This window comes from Ailuropoda melanoleuca, chromosome 6, assembly GCF_002007445.2.
Source record: "Ailuropoda melanoleuca isolate Jingjing chromosome 6, ASM200744v2, whole genome shotgun sequence".
Taxonomy (NCBI): Eukaryota; Metazoa; Chordata; class Mammalia; order Carnivora; family Ursidae; genus Ailuropoda; species Ailuropoda melanoleuca.
The window spans coordinates 41,135,379-41,143,771 of NC_048223.1; the positions used below are offsets into that span (position 1 = coordinate 41,135,379).

The following is an 8,393-nucleotide window of genomic DNA, read 5'->3' on the forward strand; positions in this document are numbered from 1 at the left end:
GAGAAGGAGAAGCAGGCTCCCCACTGAGCGGACAGCCGGATGCGGAGCTCGATCCCAGGACCCTGAGATCATGACCTGAGCCGAAGGCAGACGCTTAACCGACTGAGCCACCTGGGCGCCCCTTAAAGTTGGTTTGAAGGCTGAGTAGCAGTAGAGGGGACAGTCTGTCAAGCACAGAGGCTAGAGACAGTATGCCACTCCCTGGCGATGTTTCAGCAAGTGCACACGGAGCAGAGGCACCCGGCTGCAGGCTGGACAGCTGAGTCACTGTTGAAAGGCTTAGAGGAGGTCAGGGTTTCTGAGCTGGGATTTGAAGAGGAGATTGCCACGGATGTGTGAAAACGGTTACACACAGACGGAGGGAGTGTCTGGTACAAAAGCACAGAGGTCAAGAACAAGCAAATCCCAAGGTGAGGGCTGGTAAACACCTGGAGCCCATGAGTCTGCACAGGTGGGGTTGTGCAAGGTGTTTGCTTCTTACCTGGGCCTGAGTGCTTTCAAGTCAGTTCTCAGCGGAGAGCCCCATGGTCAGGGGCGACCCAGGAAAACAGCCTGACTTTACATATGTAGAACAGAGGGAATTTCGGAATTTCGTGGAGAGATTTGGTGGGACAGGTGATGGGACCCAGAGGTCAGCTGGAGCAGGAAGCTGCTGCCACTTCTTGCTGGAGGGTCAGAGGTCAGGGGTCACCTGCTAGAAGCTGAAACCACAGTGGGCCCGAGACTGGAGCCCCAGAAAACAGGTAGCCACCGCTGAAGACTGGAGTTGCTACCCAAGGCGGAGAGAGAGAAGGGGAGAAGTACCCTGTTGTTCCCCTTCTTCCCACTCTCCAGTCCCCTCGCAGCCTCCTCCCCACCAAACCCGGGCGGAAACCAACTGCCTCAGGAACCCGCAGAGTACAGCCAGGGTCAGCACCTGTGCTCTGAGGCACAAACCCAGCAGGGAAGGGCGAGAACAGGTTTGAGGGCACACAGGCCCACAAGAAGCCTTGTCAGGATCTCTCCACGAATGGTGTTTTGTCCTTCCCATAAACTGCGCAGTCCCTTTGGTACTAGTAAAGCATAAACCAATTCAAGCCCACCATTTACCCAGCTGCTCAGGCCAAAAACTTTGGAGTCACCCCCACTTCTACATCTTTACTCATGTCTTTCTCTAATCCAACCTGTGAGGAAATCCACCCCCTTCCCTCTCTCATCCCTGATCCAGTTTCTACTTACAGCACGAATCATGAGAGGACAATAAACTCCATGTTCATTCATATGTACACTGTCTGTCTCCTCCTTCAAGGTGCTTTCCCAAAGTCGGGCACATAGTAGGTGCTCAGTAAATATTCATTAAGGGAATTCACCTGTTGCCTCATTCCCTCACTGTATTCACTTGAATAAGTCACTCCGCTGGTCAGTTGGCAGGTAGGCTGGGGGTCGGCTGTTCTTGCATGGCCTCACTCACATGTCTGTTAGTAGGCCAGCCATCCCAGGGGTAAAGGGGGTATCTGGGTCTCTTGTCCTCCGACAGGTTGGCCTAGGTGGTCACAGGGGTTCAAGAGAAGCAAGAGGGCTAAGCTTCCAAAGCTCAAATACTTTCAGGTTTCTACTTATGTCATGTTTGCTACTGTCCTGTTAATCAAAGCAAATCATGTGGCAGTGCCCAGACTCTATGTGAGAGGGTACTACCAGACAACATGAGCACAGGGAGGCACGCACAACTCTGGGACCACAATTCCTACAATCTCTTCCAACAGGTGAACATGGTGAATTTCAGAACAGAGTGAACAGCTAAAGTGCAGTGAGGGTGAGGAGGTGGCAGGGTAGAGAAATGACTTCTAACCCAGCGTAATGGAAAAGCCCTGGACTCTGAGTCAGCCTTTACAGGATAGGTGGATTCTGATGGATGACGTAGAGGGTAAGGACGTTTCAGATGATACAGCATCAAAGTGCCTAGGGAGAAAAAGTATAATTAGCAATAATAATAGTATACATCACATCATTTTCTGAGCTTTTCTATGTACCAGGCTCTGTGCTAAATACTTTTTTAAAAATTATTATTATTGGGGCGCCTGGGTGGCACAGCGGTTAGGTGTCTGCCTTCGGCTCAGGGCGTGATCCCGGCGTTATGGGTTCGAGCCCCACATCAGGCTCCGCTGCTGTGAGCCTGCTTCTTCCTCTCCCACTCCCCCTTTGTGTTCCCTCTCTCGCTGGCTGTCTCTATCTCTGTCAAATAAATAAATAAATAAATAAAATCTTTAAAAAAAAATTTAAAAAAAATTATTATTATTATTTAAAGATTTTTTATTTATTTCAGAGAGAGAGAGATAGAGATAGTGCAAGAGAGCATGAGTGGAAGGCAGGGTGAGGGAAAGGGAAGCAGACTCCCTGCTGAGCAGGGAGCCCGATGTGGGGCTTGATCCCAGGACCCTGGGACCATGACCTGAGCCGAAGGCAGATGTTTAACCAATTGAGCACCCCCGCCGGCACCCCTTATTATTATTTTTTAAAGATTTTATTTATCTACTTATTTGAGAGAGAGAGTGAGTGAGTGGGTGGGGGTAGGTGGGGAGGAGCAGAGAGACACGCGGACTCCCAAGCTGAGCACAGAGCCCAATGCGGGGCTCGATCCCACGACCCTGAGATCATGACCTGAGCCTACACCAAGAGTCAGATGTTCAACTGACTGAGCCACCCAGGAGCCTCATGAGCTAAATACTTTTAAAGCATTATCTCATTTAATTCTCATCATCATCCAGAAAGCTAGGATCTATCTTTACTCCAATTCTATAGAAAAGGAAAACAAGACCTAGAGAAAGATTTTTTAGATCACCAAAAGCACAATCCATAAAAGAATAAATCAATGAATTGAATAAATTGGACTTCATAAAATTTATAATTAACATAAAAGAGAATGAAAACAGTTGGAACCAGACTGGGAGAAAAATCTTTGCAAAGCATGTATCTGATAAAAATTTATATCCAAAATATATAAAGAACTCTCAAATAATAAGGAAACACTCAATAATAAAACACCTCACCCCTAAAAAAGGCCAAAGCTCTGAAAAGATCCTTCCATGATTTGCAAGTAAACACACAAAAAGAAGCTAAACATCATTAGATGGTAGAGAAATACAAATTAAAACCACAATGAGGGGCGCCTGGATGGCTCAGTCAGTTAAGCCATTGACTCTTGAATTCACGTCAGGTCATGATCTTGGGGTGGTGGGATAGAGCTCCTCGTCAGAGTCCACACTCCGCGTGGAGTCTGCTTGAGATTCTCTTTCTCCCTCTCCCTTTACCCCTCCTCCCACTTGCACACATGCTTGCACATTCTCTTTCTCTAAATGAATAAAATCTTTTTTTTTTTTTTAAGATTTTTAAAATTTATTTGACAGGGATAGAGACAGCCAGCAAGAGAGGGAACACAAGCAGGGGGAATGGGAGAGGAAGAAGCAGGCTCATAGCGGAAGAGCCTGATGTGGGGCTCGATCCCATAACGCCGGGATCACGCCCTGAGCCGAAGGCAGACGCTTAACCGCTGTGCCACCGAGGCGCCCCTAAATGAATAAAATCTTAAAACACACACACGCGTGCGCACGCACAATGAGAGACGACATGCATCGAATGCTAACACCAAAAAACAAAACTGACCATACAAAGTTTTGCTGAGGATGTGGACAAAATCGAACCTCCCTGCTAGAAATGTAAAGCGGTACAAGCAATATTTGAAAACCATTTTGTAGTTCCATGAAAAGTTAACATACATCTACCCTTTGACCCAGCCATTCCACTCATAGGTATTTTTCCAAGGAAGAAGATATATCCTCCAAACAAAGATTTGTATTTGAATGGCCATAGCACCCTACTTGTAATAGCCAAAACCTGAAACAACCCAGGGACCAGCAGCAGATGAATAAATCAACAGACTGTAGTACACCCACACAACGCATACAACTCAGCAATAAAATGAAACAAATTACTGATTCACACAACGCCGATTAATCTCGAAGTCGTGCTGAATGAAAGAAGCCAGATCCCCATCCCCGAAAAAGTACAAATTGTACAGAAGAATATATATTATGTGGTTCCACTTATATAAAACTCCAGAAAATGCAAATTGACCTTTAGTGACAGAAGGCAGGGCAGTGGTTGCCTGGGGAGATGTTCAATGGAGGGATTATCAAGGGGCTCAAGAAAACTTTTGGGGGTGAGATATACTCATCCTTGTGGTGTGGTGATGGGTTTACTGAAATACCCATGAATCAAAACTCCTCAAATTGTACACTTTAAGTGTGAATAGATTGGGACCCCTGGGTGGCTCAGTTGGTTAAGCATCTGTCTTCGGTTCAGGTCATGATCCCAGGGTCCTGGGATGGCACCCTGTGTCAGGGCTCCCTGCTCAGCGGGGAGCTGGCTTCTCCCTCTGCCTCTGCCTCTCCCCTGCTTGTGCTCTCTCTCTCTGACAAATAAATAAATAAAATCTTTTAAAAAATGTGAATAGTTTATTCATTGTATGTCCATTATACCTCAATAAAGCTGGCTTTTTTTAAATTTTTAAGACTATTTATTTGACAGAGAGTGCTGTTTTAAAAGGAAGAAGAACCTTAGGGACTTAATCTGATAAAGACTATGCATTAGGCTGGAGTGGGAGTGTCCTAATTATCTATTGCTATGCAACAAATGGCCCCAAAATTTAGTGGCTTAAAACAACCACCGTCTAAATTTATTTCACAACTTTGTGGATCAAGAATTCAAAGTGGCTTGGGGCGCCTGGGTAGCGCAGTCGTTAAGAGTGTGCCTTCGGCTCAGGGCGTGATCCCAGCGTTCTGGGATCGAGCCCTGCATCAGGCTCCTCTGCTGGAAGCCTGCTTCTTCCTCTCCCACTCCCCCTGCTTGTGTTCCCTCTCTTGCTGGCTGGCTGTCTCTCTGTCAAATAAATAAATAAAATCTTAAAAAAAAAAAATTCAAAGTGGCTCAGCTGAGTGATGCCCTGCGGCACGGCATCAACCTGGTGGTATTCAGGTTATGGCATGGTCTGGAGGATCCAAGATGGCTTCACTCACTTTCCTGGCACCTTGGCAGGAGTGGGTGAGAGGCGAGGCTCTGGGCCCCTTTCCTTCTCCATGGGACTCTCCAGAAGGGATGTCAGACTTCTGACATAGAGGCTCAGGCTACACATGTGGAAGCTGCCAGTTCTTTTAAAGACCGGGCCCAGAAGGGGCATAGTGTCACTTCTGCCATGCTCCCTTGTCAGGAGCAGCCTAGACTCTAGAGGAGGTTGCAATAGACCCTCCTTTCAGTGAAACCTCTGGGAGCCCAGGACACATAGAAGAGCCAGGGGCCAGGCAAAAGAAAACGGGTCTGAAGCAGCTGAATTTGGGTATGCATAGATAGGTGGTGGCAGGGCTTGTGTGGAAAAGCGCCAGAAAGGGAGGTTTGAGACAGAGCAGAGAGATCCTTGGTCATCAGGTTAAGCAGTTCGGGTAACAGGGAGCACTTGAAATCTGAAATCTGGAGCAGGTGGAATGAGTGAGGGTCAGGGTTAGGCTGAAAAAGGGAAATTTAAATGGCATACAGATTTTTCAGCTACAAAATCAGAGAGCATCTGGAAGAAGAAGCTGCTCAGGCTTAACAGTATCTACTGATTTAGACAGTTTGATTTTCTGCTATGTTCATTTAAAAAACAACCTTTATTGGTTTTTGCCCCCATATGAAAGACACATTTCGTTTTAGAAAATCTAGGCTGGGAGCTTAGCTTCAACATGGTGGGCCACCAGCAGCTGCACAGGGAGCTGGAGCAGAGAGTGCCTGGAGGAGAGATGGCAACTCTGTTAAGGAGGGAAGGAGAACACGACTGGTTGTACGGGACGCGGAGGGCCGGTGGAAGGTAGCGATGAGGCAATGATAGATTTAGGGGGTAGGCACTGGGTGGAATAATGATGATACAAAGCTAATATTAAATGTGTGCTTGTGGGGTGCCTGGGTGGCACAGTGGTTAAGCCACTGTTAAGCCCTTCGGCTCAGGGCGTGATCCCGGCGTTCTGGGATCCAGCCCCGCATCAGACTCCTCCGCTATGAGCTTGTTTCTTCCTCTCCCACTCCCCTGCTGTGTTCCCTCTCTCGCTGGCTGTCTCTCTCTGTCGAATAAATAAATAAAATTAAAAAAAAATGTGTGCTTGAGCATTTACATGTGATCGGTGCTATACTGAGCACAACACATTTAGTAGCTCGTTGATCCCTGATGAGCTCGGTCCTTGCACCAGTCCCACTACAAGCAGGAGAAATCTGAGGTGCAGGGAGTTGAAATAACTTGCTCAAGGTCACACAGTCAAGAGTGGTGGAGCTGGGACAGAAGCCTAGCTGAGCTCTGCACTACACTGAACTGCCAAAGCTGCATATGGATTTTTTACCTTTCATATCTACGATTCAAGTATCTCTACTGTAGTCTATAAATTTCTAGGTGACTAGAGCTTACATTATATCATCTGATTTGCTGCTATTCTGAACTCAGGGTTGTTGAAAGCAGCCGACACGCTTCTGTCAAAAGATTTCAAGGCCAAAGTCAGGGTAGAGTCAAGAGTTGGCCAGGTGTGTAGCACTCCACCCCACCCCCTCAACTAGCAGGATGCAGGCAATGATTCAACAGTGTCTGTTAAGCTGGTACCCCCCCAACCATGGCTCAAAATAGTAATTGTGATGTAATCTTTGTTTAATGTGTAAAAAGAATACTGTGGTGATTTATGTACTTAAAAATTATGTAAATGCCCCCTCAGGATGCTGGTGAAAAGTGCAATTTTGACATCAGAACAAGCGGATGCATCAAATATTTAATTAAAGGACCTGATGAAAAAAAGCAGATGATGGAAATGTGGTCTAGCCCCCCACCCCCTCACCCCACCCCCAGGTCTGAGAGAGCAGCAAATGTCATCTTTGAAAACAAAATATGAGTACAGATGAATTTGAGAAAATATGCAAATTTACTCTCTACGTAATTTTAGGGCTGGTTTCTTTTAAAAAGTGGCTATTAAAATACAAATGATTTATTTTCAGGATTCAGGAATGTATTTATACTGCCTTTCTAATGTTACGCAGTGGAGGGAAAACTGGAAGGCTGCTTGCTCCTCCCTTGCTAAGAGAGGGTGTTTATTAGCTAGGATGGCAATGAAAAATTTAATACTAGTTTATAGCAGGGGACTGTCTTGGGCCTTTCATCTGGATATGTGGCTCTTATTCCTTCCATGGATAAGCTATAGCCTTAGGAAGTCTAATCTTAATTTGTTCTGTATCACTATATCGTATTTAAAAAACCCAACCATATTTCTATACAAGTGGGGTTAATTAGTTGCTTTAAAGATTACCTTCTTCCCTGCCTAGGTAAATGGCCTTAATGGAAACTAGGAATGTGCTACTTTAAAAATTTACACTGCAACCCTGTTCCCTGGCAATGTCCTGTCAATTCAAGAAAGGGAAGAAGGGGAGCTACTTCATGAGGAGAAATCAAAACCTTTTTTCTCCCTTCTCTTTTTCTTTTTGGTTTATTCCGAGCAATTGTCCCTAGGAAACTAACCCACCAACCGCTGTCAAGTTTGATTCCTGTTCCTGGAGTTACACCTTCCTGCTCTTCCAGGAAGTCTCAGCTGGCTTTTCATCTTGTCATCATCCACTTGCAAACTATCTTAGAGTCTTAGGACCAGGAGGACTGTAGCGTTTTTTTCCCCCCTCGGCATTTTTTTTTAAACCTTTTTAGATGCGGAGGGTGGGGCCAACCAACAGAGAGTCAGCAGGGCTGGCCTATCCCTTTTCTGACCCTCTGGGGCCATCTTCCTTCTGGCAATTCTCTTCCCCCATCTGTTTTCCTCTTGTTTTTGTTTAAAAAAAAAAAAACAGAATTAAAAACAACCAAAGAAAGGAAAAGAAACAAACCCTAGAAATACAACAGCTCTGGAGCAAGGCCAGTATGGTAGAAAATAGTATCGGAGTGTGTAGATTCCTGTGGGGGCATGTCCATGTACACGCAGCTCTCAAACTATGGAAGAAACTCAGGTTGGCAGTAGAAGGTAGCAAGAGAAGCTCCTCCCTAATCTTCAAAGTATGTTTCCTTCTTTACTGGCAGAGGAGCTTTGTTTTGTGTTTTTCCAGTTTTATTGAGATACAATGAGCATATGTTTTGGTTTTATGTGGTAGTTTTTTACACTCCTCACACAGCTCAGTGAATGCTCCCTGAGCTTAGATTCACTCCAGGTGCTGAGGGAGCGCTTCTAAGAGTCGCAGAGGACCTGGGCCTTCATGGTGCGCCTGCCAGGCTCTTCCTCCACCTGGAAGCTCTTTCCATCTCAGGGCAATACTTGGGCCTCAGGATGGATTTGTCCCCTTAGGGAGGTGTTTCTTTTTTTTTTTTTTTTTTT

The 8,393-nt window shown here is 45.9% G+C and overlaps 1 protein-coding gene across 1 annotated transcript in view; it reads right to left on the reverse strand.

Moving 5' to 3' along the window:
* Positions 1-637: 637 nt before the first annotated feature.
* LOC117802655 overlaps positions 638-8,393 on the reverse strand; it is a 13,549-nt gene continuing 5,793 nt past the window's right edge. The window contains exons 2-3 of the mRNA XM_034662272.1: positions 1,219-1,938; positions 638-665 (exon numbers count right to left, since the gene is read on the reverse strand). The gene's annotated coding sequence lies outside the window, so the exon portion shown is untranslated. The remainder of the gene's footprint in view (positions 666-1,218; positions 1,939-8,393) is intronic.